This window comes from Pogoniulus pusillus, chromosome 13 (assembly GCF_015220805.1).
Source record: "Pogoniulus pusillus isolate bPogPus1 chromosome 13, bPogPus1.pri, whole genome shotgun sequence".
NCBI lineage: Eukaryota > Metazoa > Chordata > Aves > Piciformes > Lybiidae > Pogoniulus > Pogoniulus pusillus.
In genome coordinates, this window is record NC_087276.1 from 28,733,030 (window position 1) to 28,748,993 (window position 15,964).

The following is a 15,964-nucleotide window of genomic DNA, read 5'->3' on the forward strand; positions in this document are numbered from 1 at the left end:
GATGTCCCAAGGTTTCCTTAGGATGGAATCATAGAATCAAGCAGGTTGGGAGAGACCTCCAAGATCATCCAGGCCAACCTAACACCCAGCCCTGGCCAATCAACCAGACCATGGCACTAAGTGCCCCAGCCAGGCTTGGCTTGAACACCTCCAGAGACAGCGACTCCACCACCTCCCTGGGCAGCCCATTCCAATGCCAATCTCTCTCTCTAACAACAACTTCCTCCTAATATCATAGAATCAACCAGGTTGGAAGAGAGCTCCAAGATCATCCAGGCCAACCTAGCACCCAGTCCTATCCAATCAACCAGACCATGGCACTAAGTGCCTCATCCAGGCTTTGCTTCAACACCTCCAGGGACGGTGACTCCACCACCTCCCTGGGAAGCCCATTCCAATGCCAATCACTCTGGGGAACCTGAGTCTTACCCTTCTCACAGCCTGTCAGTGCATTTTGTTGCCAGAGGAGAGGCAGGCTGGGAAAGCTCAGAATTTCTTTGGGGAAGGACAACACTTTAGTGTAACAGAACCCACCTGAAAAGATTCCTCATCCTACTGCCCTGCTCTTGCATTTATTCCTCCATGTAGTGGTGCTCAATGGCAGAGGCTGTGAGGGGAAATGGTGATATGATCCAGGAGTTTCACATCAAGAAGCTCCTGCTCCCCTCCATCTGCAATGGAAAAGGCAATTCATGGATTCCAGAGATGATAAAGCCTGTAGATATGAGTGCTTATCCAGTCAGGATTTACCAGGATTCAAAGGGGCTGAACTGCACAAGTCTTATAAGGAGTGGCTATGGGAACTGGGGGTGTTTAGCTGCAGAATAGGAGGCTCAGGGGGGGACTTTATCACTCTTTACAAGTACCTGGAATACCAAGCAACAGCCCAAGGGGAAGCAGCCTCATATGTGCCAGAGTAGGCTTAGGTAGGGTATTAGGGCCTTCTGAAAGGGTTGTCAAGCACTGGAACAGGCTGCCCAGGGAGGTAGTTAAAAGATGTGTTGATGTGGCTCTTAGGGGCATGGTTTAGTGGGGGACTTGTCAGTGTAAAATTAACAGCTGGATTTGATGATCCTGAAGTCTTTTTCTAACTGAAATGATTCTATGACTCTAAAATGCTTCATGTTCAGAAGAAATAACTTAGTCATTCTGAGGGAGCTATTCCAATTGAAGTCATAAGACCTGCATTACATGAGGTTGTCAATAGCAATCTGACTTCAAGATGCAGTGTCCAAGTGCACTCAGAAGCTTGCAGAGCTGTCACTCTGCAGCAGGTTGTCACCACAATAATGTCCCCTGAAATGGTTTGGCTTTGGGGTGTTCCCAGTGGAGCACCAGGGTCTGGCAGGATGCAGGGACCTGGCGAAGGAGCACAAAGTTCACTGGTCCCTTCTCTCCATGCTGGACAGGGATTTCTTCCAGCTCTGCCCTGCTTCTCTGGGTGACACAAGCAGGCTCACATGGGTTTGAGGGACAGGAGAGCAAAGTGAACTTCTCAACATGCAGAGCATGGCAGAAGACATAAGATAGTTCTGTACACATCATTGTGCAGAGGCATGGACTGCTTCGTCTTGAAAGGGACCTTTGAAGGTCATATAGTGCAACATCCCTGCAGGCTGCTTGCTCAGAGCTGCAAACAACCTAACCTGGAACATTTCCAGAGATGGGGCATCTGCCACCTCTCAGGGATGGGGCATCCATGAGCAACCTGTGCCAGTGGCTCACCAGGCTCAGTGTTAAACATTTCCTCCTCTATCTAGTCTAAATCTCCCTCTAAGTTTAAAGCTTTCACCTCTTGTCCCATTGCTCTAGGCCATGATAAAGAAACTGTCATCTCTTTTACATGCAACCTGTGCCAGTGCCTCACCAGGCTCAGTGTTACTTCCTCCTTCTACCTAGCCTAAATCTCCCTCTTTTAAAGCTATCACCTCTTGTCCCGTTGCTGCAGGTCACGATGATGAAACTGCCCTCATCTCTTTCACATGCAATCTGTGCCAGTGCCTCACCAGGCTCAGTGTTACTTCCTCCTTCTATCTAGCCTAAATCTCCCTCTTTTAAAGCTATCACCTCTTGTCCCGTTGCTGCAGGTCACGATGATGAAACTGCCCTCATCTCTTTTACATGCAATCTGTGCCAGTGCCTCACCAGGCTCAGTGTCAAAAATCTCCTCCTCTATCTAGTCTAAATCTCCCTCTTTTAGTTTAAAGCTATCACCCCTTGTCCCATTGCTACAGATCATGATAAAGGATCTGTCCTCATCTCTTTCACATGCAATCTGTGCCAGTGCCTCACCAGGCTCAGTGTCAACAATTTCCTCCTCTATCTAGTCTTGATCTCCCTCTTTTAGTTTAAAGCTATCACTCCTTGTCCCTCTGCTGCAGGTCATGATAAAGAAACTGCCCTCGTCTCATTTAGAGACCCCCAAAGTGTCAATGCTTCTGCTTTGGTCGCAGTAACAAAGAGTCAAAGGAAGAGCCTGGTGCTGCTGAGGGCAGAGCAGAGCTAGCACGGTCGGGACCGCGTCCCTGAAGTGTTCCATCCTGCTGCAGCGCACGCAGCCTGCTGCCTTTGTGCGCCTGGCCAGCAGCCTGCACAGAAGCAGGGAAGGCTTTCCCGGCAGCATTCGTTCCCGCAGAGCTGTGCCCGCTGGCGACAGGGGAGCGCTTCCTGCCCACCTCTGCAGCGCTGGTGCCCCGCAGGAGCCTGCCGAGCTGGGCGCTGCTGCCGCCGCCGCCGCCCGCTAGATGGCGCAGTCCGACAACGAATCGGAGCAGCGGTTGGCATCGGCTTGGCTTTGGGCTCTGCCCTTCTTCCTCTGGGCAGGGATGTGACAGCGGCGCTGACAGAAGGGCACCTGCCAAGCACCGGGGAACTGCAGCACTGCACTGCTGGTAACCCCCTCAGTGTTGGGATGAGAGCCAGATCCACATGCTCAGGCCACACCTTGGGTGCTGTGTCCAGTTCTGGGCTCCTCCATTGCAGAGAGATGTTGAGGTGCTGGAAGGTGTCCAGAGAAGGGTGATGAAGATGTGAGGGGCCTGGAGCAGAGCCCTGCGAGGAGAGGCTGAGGGAGCTGGGGGTGTGCAGCCTGCAGAAGAGGAGGCTCAGGGCAGAGCTCATTGCTGTCTACAGCTACCTGAAGGGAGGCTGTGGCCAGGTGGGGTTGGGCTCTGCTGCCAGGCAAGCAGCAACAGAACAATGGGACACAGTCTCAAGCTGTGCCAGGGAGGTCTAGGCTGGATGTTAGGAGGAATCTGTTGGCAGAGAGAGTGATTGACATTGGAATGAGCTGCCCAGGGAGGTGGTGGACCAATGCTGAGTACAGGAGACGAATAACCTCCCTTTTCCTGCTGGCCACACTGCTCCTGAGCCAGGCCAGGATGCCATTGGCTCTCCTGGCCACCTGGGCACACTGCTGCCTCATCTTCAGCTACTATCTACCAGTACCCCCAGGTCTCTTTCTGCCTGGCTGCTCTCTAGTCACTCTGTCCCCAGCCTGTAGAGCTGCTTGGGGTTGTTGTGGTCCAGGACTAGGATGCTACTGCTATGTCAGTACTGAAATAGGGTGAGCCATTCCCACTGGTGGGATGTCTTTTCATCCAAGATCTGGATAGTGTATCCTGTGAGGATAAAATGTGTGGGCAGGGCTATAAGTAACATTAAGCAAATAGAAAAAAAACCCCTATTTTCTAGGTAAGGCTGAAGCTTACAAAGCTGATGGTTGCCTGCATGTGTTCTGATTGCTGCACTGAAGAGCAGGCAAATAGGAGAGCAGCTCTTTGCTTCTGCCCAGCCACCTGTGACAGCAGCGATGGACCTGCTCCTGTGCTGAAGGGAGCTCAGAAGATACTGGCACTGCCAGAGTGAAAGCTTAGCTGAAGGGCAGGTTGCAATGGAATATAACTGCAGGATATATATAAAAGACCTGGTGAAAACAGGCAGTAAAAGAAGTGACACATTCAGGCTGGAGAGAAGGCACCCATGTTAAATAGAGGGCACCAGGAGAAGCTGCCAAGGGAAGAAGGTCGCTTCGCTATTTCCTTGTGTCTTCAAAGCTACTGCAGTTGCCTTTCAGGTAACTGTTTTGGTCAGATAATTACTGAGTTCAGACCAGGGATATCTTGGTGAAATGCTGACATAAAGATCAGGTCTAAAGGTCCCCTCCTGCCCTTTACCTCTGAAGTAATGAAAATTGTCTCTGAAGGAAGATTGATAGAGACAGTGTGTGAGAGGAAAGGCTAAGCTGGGGATTTTCTTCTCCCTTCTTATTCATGTGTCTTGAATCCAGTTGCTTTTTGTCTCATGCTTTGTAGCTCTCTTACTCTGCAGAATAAAATAACAATGTTTGCAAAGGAAAGCCTTGAGAGGTTAAGGACATTCAGCACCTGTCAGTGTTTGAGGACATCCAGCACTGCTCTGACCTAGCTGCCGTCCAGGTGCAGTACAGCTGTGCTGGCACAAAGTTCCACCTGAGTTCAGAAGCCACACAGAACAGCTCCTTCCTGCACACCTCAGCAACGTGTCCTCCAAGGCAACACCTCCCCCCCAACACCTGGCAGCTCAGTGTGCCACTGTTGGGGGTGAAGGCATCAAATCTGAGCCTGGGGAGCTTGCACACGGACATCCCCTAGTGACACTGGGCACGTCAATGCCAGTAGCCATCCTGCCCAGCAGAGCAGCAAAATAAGAGCTCTGGTGATGGGAGCTGAGTCATTTTGCTGTCAGTTTTTAGTGTTCTAATTCTTGCAACCTCCACATTTCCTTCCTAGAGTATATTTGCTATTTACAATTAATTCTTTCTCTTTTGCCCTTTGAAGAGACCTTTGCTCAGACCTGCTGGCTTCCTCTGACATGGCAAAGCAGACAGCATGGCTGGAGCAGCTGGGGCTTCTTCAGAGTAGGGAATGTGATGACAAAAAATACAGAAGCACAGAATTAACCAGGATGGAAGAGACCTCCAAGCTCATCCAGGCCAACCTAACACCCAGCTCTGGCCAATCAACCAGACCATGGCACTAAGTGCCCCAGCCAGGCTTGGCTTCAACACCTCCAGGGACAGCAACTCCACCACCTCCCTGGGCAGCCCATTCCAATGCCAATCACTCTCTCTGACAACAACTTCCTCCTAACATCCAGCCTAGACCTCCCCTGCCACAACTTCAGACTGTGTCCCCTTGTTCTGTTGCTGCTTGCCTGGCAGCAGAGCCCAACCCCACCTGGCTACAGCCTCCCTTCAGGTAGCTGCAGACAGCAATGAGCTCTGCCCTGAGCCTTCTCCTCTGCAGGCTGCACACCCCCAGCTCCCTCAGCCTCTCCTCAGAGGGAGGTTTCTTTTCTGCACTAGACTGCAAGCTCCAGTCCAGTGGGTTTTAAAAAGTATTATCAGAAGTGAAAGGCTACATTAAAAAATGCATAAGCAGGGACTTGCAGCACTGGGGGCCTTCATTCATAATTCACCAGTGCTCATTTCTGAAGAAGATTTGGTATTTTTACAAGGTAACTGTACTTTCAAATCTTTCTTTGCTTTGCAGTGAATGTGTGATGAAATGGAACTTCCTGAAGAGGAGGAGAATGAAGCAGGGTTTAGAGCAGGGTCACCCAGAGAGCCACTGACTCATTGCAGTATTGATGTAATCCATCTGTGATTGGGAAATGTTGTTGCATTCCTGTTGGTGCTACAGCCATGGGTTTGGGGCTGCCAGAGTGACTTCTCTGAGAAGATCTCTGAAATCTTGGCTAATGACTGTTATTAAGCTGCCTGGTGGACAGGATGTGATCCTCATCTCTCTCTGATCTACGAGAGCCCCACGTTGCTGAAACCAGTTCAGCAGACTGGCCAGCATGTCCTGTGTGATCTGGTGTAGGTGATCCTACAGGGGATATTGAAGATTAGAGGACTGCAGCAGCTCTGCTGTGAGCACAGACTGAAAGAGTTGGGGCTGTGCAGGCTGCAGAAGAGGAGGCTCTGAGGTGACCTTCTTGTGGCCTTCCAAGATGTGAAGGGGGCTACAAGAAAGCTGAGGAGGGACTTTTTAGGCTGTGAGGGAGTGCCAGGACTGGGGGGAATGGAGCAAAGCTGGAGGTGGGGAGAGTCAGGCTGGAGGTGAGGAGGAAGTTGTTGAGCATGAGAGTGGTGAGAGGCTGGAATGGGTTGCCCAGGGAGGTGGTTGAGGCCCCATGGCTGGAGGTGTTTGAGGCCAGGCTGGCTGAGGCTGTGTGCAGCCTGCTCTAGGGTAGGGTGTCCCTGGGCATGGCAGGGGGGTTGGAACTGGCTGCTCCTTGTGGTGCCTTCCAACCCTGACTGAGTCTATGCTTCTACGATCTTCTGAGGTCCCCTCCAGCCCCTACCATTCTGTGGTTCTGTGAATATCTAAACCAACCCCAAAGACTTTGATTTAGTTTTAGTTTTGATTCAGCTTTAGGGTGACAAAGCTGGTGAAGGGCCTGGAGCACAGCCCTGTGAGCAGAGGCTGACAGGTTGGACTGCATGAGCTCTTCCAACCTGTTTGATTCCATGATTCTATGACATGGCTGTAGCCAGGTGGGGTTGGTCTCTTCTGCCAGGCAAGCAGCAACAGAAGAAGGGGACACAGTCTCAAGCTGTGGCAGGGGAGGTCTAGGCTGGATGTTAGGAGGAAGTTGTTGTCAGAGAGAGTGATTGGCATTGGAATGGGCTGCCCAGGGAGGTGGTGGAGTTGCTGTGCCTGGAGGTGTTCAAGTAAAGCCTGGATGGGGAACTTAGTGCCATGGTCTGTTTGATTGGCTAGGGCTGGGTGCTAGGTTGGCCTGGATGAGCTTGGAGGCCTCTTCCATCCTGATTGATTCTATGATTTGATTATTCTATTGCAAAGACACACTAAATTGTTCATCCAAAGTCACCATTTACGGCAGAACAATGGAAGAGACTACATTTGAGTCATAATTTGCGTCTAAAGTGTTATGCTTTAAATGCTAAGGCTTAAGCAGCAGCTCAGAGATGCTCTCAAGGTTTGGGAGGGCTTGTGCTTGGCACAGCAGTTTGGTGCTCTTGTACCTTGATGAACAGCTCCAAAAAAGATGGTCTCTGCTCCACAAAAGCAGCAAGACTCTGGTACAGGTCATGAAGTCCCCTGAAGTGGGAACAGGTAATGCTGCCAGAAGCACATCCCTTTGTTCAAAAGTCCATCAGGCACAGAATCCTGCTGGCACCAGCAAGCTGGTACCTGCTACCTCCCCACATGCACATGGACTGCTAGCCAGACCTTGTGTTGAGACTTGCACAGATGTGGGCTGGGAGGAGGAGGAGGAGATGTTTACTCTAACAGGAGATACCCACCGTTTCAGTCTCCACAGTAATTAGGAGCAAAGCACTTTTAAAGCACCTTCCCTGCACCTATTATACAGGCACAGTGTGAGGTGCAGCCATTAATCAGACAAGCTGCTGGAGACAACTGCTAATTGAGAGCAATCCGACTCCCTGAAGTTTGCCTCCCTCTTTCTACCCATGCTGAAATAGGTAATTTGCTCTGTATAGTGGTGTTGGAGAGCAGGTTGTGGCAGGCTGGGGCTTTACACTTCTGCTGTGCCCAGGGTTGGAGGAGGGGATAAGCTCTGTTTGCTCAATAATAAAGTATGTGTGTCCTGCACGGCCCTGTCCACACCTACACAACACTCTGGATGCTCTGGGTTCCTGTTCCAGTTCTGCAGGAAGAGGTGAGAGTGGGTGGCTGATAGAATCATAGAATCAGCCAGGTTGGAAGAGACCTCCAAGATCATCCAGGCCAACCTAGCACCCAGCTCTATTCAGTCAACCAGACCATGGCACTAAGTGTCCCAGCCAGGCTTTGCTTCAACACCTCCAGGCACAGCGACTCCACCACCTCCCTGGGCAGCCCATTCCAATGCCAATCACTCTCTCTGACAACAACTTCCTAACAACATCCAGCCTAGACCTAACCTGGCACAACTTGAGACTGTCCCCTTCTTCTGTTGCTGCTTGCCTGGCAGAAGAGCCCAACCCCACCTGGCTACAGCCTCCCTTCAGGTAGCTGCAGAGAGCAATGAGCTCTGCCCTGAGCCTCCTCTTCTGCAGGCTGCACACCCCCAGCTCCCTCAGCCTCTCCTCACAGGGCTGTGCTCCAGGCCCCTCCCCAGCCTTGCTGCCCTTCTCTGGATGCATTCCAGTACCTCAACATCTCTCTTGAGGAGCCCAGAAGTGGACACAGTAGCAACTGCAGAATTTCCATGGAGTTTTGAAAGTCCCAGTCAGTGGCCACCAGCTCACCAAAGCAGCACCTGTATGAAGAGTGCATCACAAAGCCCAGCATGCTCTTAGTTGAGTATTCAAGGCTGCATTGCAATATCCAGAGCCTCAACATTGCACCAGTAGTCCTCTTAAAGTCAAGGAGCCACTTGTGGGTGAAAGTGCAGCTCACTAGGAGAACTCCAGAGCAAGACCAACTGAGACTACATAGAGGCATGAAGAAAAAAGTAAAACCTCATGTATGGCTGAGACCCCACCTGGAGTCCTGGGTGCAGTTCTGGAGCCCCCAGCACAAGAAGGACATGGAAGTGTTGGAGCCAGTGCAGAAGAGGCCACCAAGATGCTGAGAGGGCTGCAGCAGCTCTGCTATGAGGACAGGCTATGAGTGTTTGGGACTCTGCAGCCTGGAGAAGAGAAGGCTTTGAGGAGACCTTGGAGTGGCCTTCCAGGATCTGAAGGGGGCTACAGGAAGGCTGGGGAGGGACTATTGACAAGGGGTTGTAATGATAGGATGAGGAGGGAAGAGTTTAAACTGGCAGAGAGGAGATTGAAACTGGATGTTAGGAAAGGGTTGTTTGCAGTGAGGGTGGTGAGACACTGGCACAGGTTGCCCAGGGAGGTTGTGGAGCACAGAATCACCCAATATGATCTTTGACACCTGGAGGTGTTCAGGACCAGGTTGGACGAGTTGGACCTGTTCTAGTGAGAGGTGTCCCTGCCTATGGCAGGGGGGTTGTAACTGGCTGAACTTTGAGGTCCCTTCCAACCTAAACCATTCTACGATTCTATGGTATAATTTGTTGAGTTACAGGACAGTGAAAGAAGAGTAAGAGGAATTCAGTGGCTAAAAGGCTTCTGAGTCAGACTATATGGCAAACATGTTCAGGACAGATGGCAATTTCTAAAAGGAGCTGTTTACTCCTCGAGTTGCTCTTCTTCCTTCCTGTGGCATTTCTCCCTCGTTCTGTGGATCTTCTGCCCACAAAGTTGCCTTTTTTTTCCCTCCAGCATATTTCTGGTGGCAATTTTAAACCATCTTTAAAAAGAACCCCGCAACCCACCCAGCTATAAAAAAAACCCTTTCTCCCTGCTCTTTGTCTTCTTACCTTCACATTCCTCTCTGCCAATGCCCTGTCCTAATTATGGCTAAATGCACAATATTGAGTTGTTTTGGAAAATGCCATTTGTCCTCATACAGGAGGTCTAATGAGCAGCTTAGGTTACCTTGCTTTTTTATTTGGCCAGATGTCACTTTCTGTTTGTGTCATTGCCTGTGTTAATGTCTAGGTAAGGGAATCCTGAATCATAGAATCATAGAATCAACCAGGTTGGAAGAAACCTCCAAGCTCATCCAGTCTAACCTATCCTCCAACATCAACCAGTCCAACCTATCCCCAACATCATCCAGTCCAACCTATCCTCCAACATCATCCAGTCCAACCTATCCCCAACATCATCCAGTCCAACCTATCCTCCAACATCATCCAGTCCAACCTATCCCAAACATCATCCAGTCCAACCTATCCTCCAACATCATCCAGTCCAACCTATCCCAAACATCACAATGTCACAGTATCATCAAGGTTGGAAGAGACCTCATAGATCATCAAGTCCAACCCTTTACCACAGAGCTCAAGGCTAGACTATGGCACCAAGTGCCACATCCAATCCTGCCTTGAACAGCTCCAGGAACGGCGACTCCACATCATCCAGTCCAACCTATCCCCAAAATCATCCAGTCCAACCTATCCTCCAACATCATCCAGTCCAACCTATCCCAAACATCATCCAGTCCAACCTATCCCAAACATCATCCAGTCCAATCTATCATCCAACATCATCCAGTCCAACCTATCCCCGACATCACAGTGTCACAGTCTCACAGTATCATCAAGGTTGGAAGAGACCTCATAGATCATCAAGTCCAACCCTTTACCACAGAGCTCAAGGCTAGACCATGGCACCAAGTGCCACGTCCAATCCTGCCTTGAACAGCTCCAGGAACGGCGACTCCACATCATCCAGTCCAACCTATCCTCCAACATCATCCAGTCCAACCTATCCCCAACATCATCCAGTCCAACCTATCCCAAACATCATCCAGTCCAACCTATCCCCAACATCATCCAGTCCAACCTATCCCAAACATCATCCAGTCCAACCTATCCTCCAAGATCATCCAGTCAAACCTATCCCCCAGCCCTATCCACTCAAGTAGACCGTGGCACAAAGTGCCTCATCCAGGCTTTAAATAGATTGCAAAATAGATTGCAAAAGGAAAAGCAAAAGGAAAAACAAAAGGAAAACATGACCCAATTAACTAGAGCTAGACCCTGGAGGTGCTGTTCTGTGTAAGCCTCACAGTCCTGTGACAAGACTCAGCTTTTGCATGCCTTAGCTGCAGTCCTGCACGTTAGATTCTCTGTTATTTAAGCCATATTTCCTTTCCTTTAGGACAGCAATGACTTTCCACTGGTGCCATATCCATTAAACTGCCTTTAGGTCCACAGCACCCTTGAAAAGTGGTGCTCATTAAATCTTGGAAAGCAAACAACTTTTTTTTTCTCTTGGATGTTGGAAAGGATGAAAAGATAAATCCTCTTTGCAGACATAAAAATCACCCCAGCAGCATGGAATTCTTCTCTGGTTCTTATTCTGCACAGGTTGCTTTGATAACAATTGCAACTAATACTGGTTCATGTCTTTTCTGGATGTATTTATGATAACCTCAGGATAAGTTAACAGGAATTCTTCCCTTCATATAATTAACTAAGATTCTTGCTGAAGTGTCTTGTCCCCTCACCCTGTTCTCAGCACAGGGTGCACAGAGGCAACAGAAGCTGAATTTCAGCACTGTTCCTGATGCTTCCTTTTGTTTGGTCTGCTTTTGTCTTTTAACTCTACACTTGCTGTTGAAAGTAAAGACATCCCAACTCTCAAAGTTATGGAGCTGTGCTTATTTTAGGCATAATGGACTAGAAAATCATAGAATCATAGAATGGTTTAGGTTGGAAGAGGCTTCAAAGATCATCCAGTTCCAGCCCCCTGCCATAGGCAGGGACACCTTACACTAGAACAGGTCCAACTCATCCAACCTGGTCCTGAACACCTCCGGGTGTCAAAGAACACATTGGGTGATTCTGTACTCCACAACCTCCTGAAGGCCTCATCCAACCTTGAACAGCTCCAGGGAGGGAGCAGCCACAACCTGTTCCAGTGGCTCACCACCCTCACTGTGAAGATTCCTTTCCTAACATCTAGCTCAAGATCTCATCCTACATGGCCTTGAACACCTCCAGGGAGGTTGTGGAGCAGAGAATCACCCAATGTGATCTTTGATCACATTGGGTGATTCTCTGCTCTACAACCTCCCTGGGTAACCCATGCCAGTGTCTCCCTACCCTCAATTCTTCCTAACAGCAAAGACCACGTTGGGTGATTCTCTGCTCTACAACCTCCCTGGGCAACCCATGCCAGTGTCTCACCACCCTCAATTCTTCCTAACAGCAAAGATCACATTGGGTGATTCTGTGCTCCACAACCTACCTGGGCAACCTGTGCAAGTCTCTCACCACCCTCACTGCAAAGAACCCTTTCCTAACATCCAGTTTCAATCTCCTCTTTTCCACTTTAAACCCATTACTCTTTGTCCTGTCATTACAAGACCTTGTTAATAGTCCCTCCCCAGCCCTCCTGTAGCCCTCTTCAGATACTGCAAGGCCACTCCAAGGTCTCCTTGAAGCCTTCTCTTCCCCAGGCTGCAGAGCCCCAACTCTCTCAGCCTGTCCTCATAGCAGAGCTGCTGCAGCCCTCTGAGCATCTTCATGACCTCTTCTGGACTCACTCTAACAGTTCCAGGTCGTCCTTGTGCTGGGGGCTCCAGAACTGCACACAGTTAGTAACAGGTTTTCATGAGAGAGAGAAGAAAAATGATTATTGTTGGTGCTGCAAAAGAAATATGAAAAAGCATTGGCTACAGATCACACCTAATATGTGACTGAAAGCATGGAGCCAAGTGGGAACCTGCAGTGCCAAACTGTTTGCAATTAATCCTGGCTTACCAACACTTGAAAAGCAGACTTTCAGCTGGAATAGGCAGGCAGTGCCTCCATTCCTCTGGCAAAAAAAGCTGTTTGCAAGAGAAGAATTAATCTGTGCAAAAGACAGAGCTTTCTCCAAGGTTATGCCCTCTGCTCCACCAGAAGAGAAGTGAGCTGTGAGCAGTTTTTATGCTCTCACTTTCATCCTGATGTGGCAGTACTACTTTTTAGGCTTTGTCTTCTACAACTACCTGAAAGGAGGTTGTAGCCAGGCCGGGGGAGGTCTAGGCTGGATGTTAGGAGGAAGTTCTTCACAGAGAGAGTGATTGGCATTGGAATGGGCTGCCCAGGGAGGTGGTGGAGTCTCTGTCCCTGGAGGTGTTCAGGCAAAGCCTGGCTGAGGCACTTAGTGCCATGGTCTGGTTGACTGGATAGGGCTGGGTGCTAGGTTGGACTGGGTTGAACTTGGAGGTCTCTTCCAACCTGGTTGATTCTATGATTGATTCTAGTTAATTGGACAGGCTTGGGTGCTAGGTTTGACTGGATGATTTTGGGGGTTTCTTCCAACCTGATTGAATCTATGATTCTGCCAGACAAGCAGCAACAGAAGAAGGGGACACAGTCTGCAGTTGTGGCAGGGGAGGTCTAGGCTGGATGTTAGGAGGAAGTTGTTGTCAGAGAGAGTGATTGGCATTGGAATGGGCTGCCCAGGGAGGTGGTGGAGTCGCAGTCCCTGGAGGTGTTGAAGCAAAGCCTGGATGAGGCACTTAGTGCCATGGTCTGGTTGGTTGGCCAGGGCTGGGTGCTAGGTTGGACTGGGTGAGCTTGAAGGTCTCTTCCAACCTGGTTGATTCTATGATTCTATGATGGTGCTGGTGCTGACTTTCCAGTAGAAGGCTATCCATCTTCCTTGCCTCAGTGTGACCATTCTCCAACTTTCTTCCCAATGCTTCAGTCCTTGTTTGGGTTTAGTTTTCTCTCCTCCTCTATTTTTATGTTGCTGCAGTTGAAGGATGTAAATTCTCTGTTGTAATCATTGCCCTTGGCCCATGCAGGTTTTTCACCATCAGGACTTAATAATAACCCTGGGCACATAGAAGCTCATCAGTCTTTAAATGCTACTTTAGGGATGGAGAAGAGCAGCTTCTTTCCTTCCCATGCACCAAGCATATTACCACAGTCAGGCACAGACTGATAGTCTCATGAGCAGCACTTATTTCCACTATTGTTCATGCTCATGCCAAAGATTAATCTCTTTGCCCACAGCAGACTACTTGTCTGATTTATTTCTGTGTACAAAAGGGACCTTACACAGGGCTCTGGCTCTCTGCAGACGTTGTTGAGAGGGCATCCAATTATCAGTTCATCATTTTAGTTTGATTAAATGATAGTTACAATGAACAGCCCCACTTGTATTGTGTCCTCTGCTCTTTTGTGTTGCTGTTAACACACATTTAGGGCTGGCTGTGCAAGAGACCAGCCCTTGCCTGAATGCAGAACCAGCTGGACTCAAAACAGACCTTTTTAGTGACTTCAGGGGACCTTGGAGCCAGCCTCTGATATGAGTAGTCATAATAATTTGCTTTTTCAATCACAGGAAAGCTTCATGCTTCTAGATCCAGGCAGCTCAAACAGATAAATGCATGTTCATCACCTCACAGGGCTGTGCTCCAGGTCTCCCACCAGCTTTGTCACCCTAAAGCTAAATAAAAACTAGAACTAAATCCAAGTCTTTGGGATGGTTTAGATATTCACAGAACCACAGTGTGCACAGATTTCTTGCTAGCAGAAGGACATGAATTAATAAACAATGAGCAACCCTGTGCTGCAAAATGTCCTTGAGTCCATCCCAGAGGCAGGAACTGTGGTGGTGAATAACAGCTCCCACATGCAGCTGCAGCAGGCAGGAGCTGCTGGCTGCAGGAGGCTGACCCTGCAGGTTGTTTATACAAGTTAACCTATCTATACCTCACACTAACCTTAAGCCAATCTATACCTTCCACATGTACCAATCATAGAACAGAATCATAGAATCACAGAATCAAGCAGGTTGGAAGAGACCTCCAAGCTCATCCAGTCCAACCTAGCACCCAGCCCTGGCCAATCAACCAGACCATGGCACTAAGTGCCCCAGCCAGGCTTTGCTTCAACACCTCCAGGGATGGCAACTCTACCACCCCCCTGGGCATCCTGACTAAGCTAGCTATGCACACCTCTTCCAAGTTAGCATATAAGTCACTGTATCATGGGATTAAAGTTGATCTGGAGAAGGATTATCTAACCACATAGGTGTTACAAATGCTCCTCTGGTGGTGCAACGCCGGCACAACAAATGTTAGGGGCTGGAAGGGACCTCAGAAGATCATAGAATCACAGAATCAGTCAGGGTTGGAAGGGACCACAAGGAGCAGCCAGTTACAACCACCCTACCCTAGAGCAGGCTGCACACAGCTTAAACACCTCCAGCCATGAGGCCTCAACCACCTCCCTGGGCAACCCATTCCAGCCTCTCACCACCCTCATCACCAACAACTTCCTCCTCACCTCCACTCTGACTCTCCCCACCTCCAGCTTTGCTCCATTCCCCCCAGTCCTCTCACTCCCTGACAGCCTAAACAGTCCCTCCCCAAGTGAGAGCACACCATAGGTGGGAAGACAAATATTATTGCACCCAATTTTGCACTTGCACTTGTCCTCTAGCAGCTAAAATGAGGTTTTTAATATACTTATTACGAATACATGCATCTGCTCTGCTGCTTTTGCATAATGAGCACATTCCTGATGCTTAAAGAATTAACTTCCTCTCCCTCCAAGAGATAGACAAAATGAGGCCTGCTGTTATTCACATATTTATTTCTTCATTCATTATTATATATGCCTTTTTTTTTCCTTGCCTGAAGCGTACTGGGCAATCCATCTTGTGCCCAGGAAACCCCAGGGGATGTGGAGCAGGCTCAGCTCTCAGCTCAGAACTCAATTATCACAAATCTCATCCTATAAATTGGAACATGTTGCAGAGAAAGAAGGAAATACAGCTCCCCACAGTACATTTCCTGAAAGAGAGAGAGAGAGAGAATGGCTTTGGACAACTGCCTGGAGAAATACATTGGAGGGAAATTATCCAACCTCCCCCAGCCCCACGCTGCAGGAAGACAAGGGGCTGGTTAGCTGTGCTTCCAAATGCCTTTTGCCACATCCTGGTTTCATGTGCTCAGCAAAGTCCAAAGCAGCACTGATAAACCTAGACAGCATCCATCACAGTATCACAGTATCACCAAGGTTGGAAGAGACCTCACAGATCATCAAGTCCAACCCTTTACCACAGAGCTCAAGGCCAGACCATGGCACCAAGTGCCACGTCCAATCCTGCCTTGAACAGCTCCAGGGATGGCGACTCCACCACCTCCCCAGGCAGCCCATTCCAGTAGCCAATGACACATCAGCCTGGACTCATGTATCTGGAACTCAGACATGATCCTTCTCTGCAAGGAAAGCAGCTTTTATTGCTTGGCTGAGCCAGATCAGGAGCTTTTATTTCCCCATTCAATGGCTCAGAGGATGGTTCTATAAATACATTGTTTTCCAAAGTAATGCAGATGATAGAAAGCTATCAGAATCATGAAGTCATGGAATCAACCAGGGTTGGAAGGGACCACAAGTGATCATCTAGTTCCAACCCCCC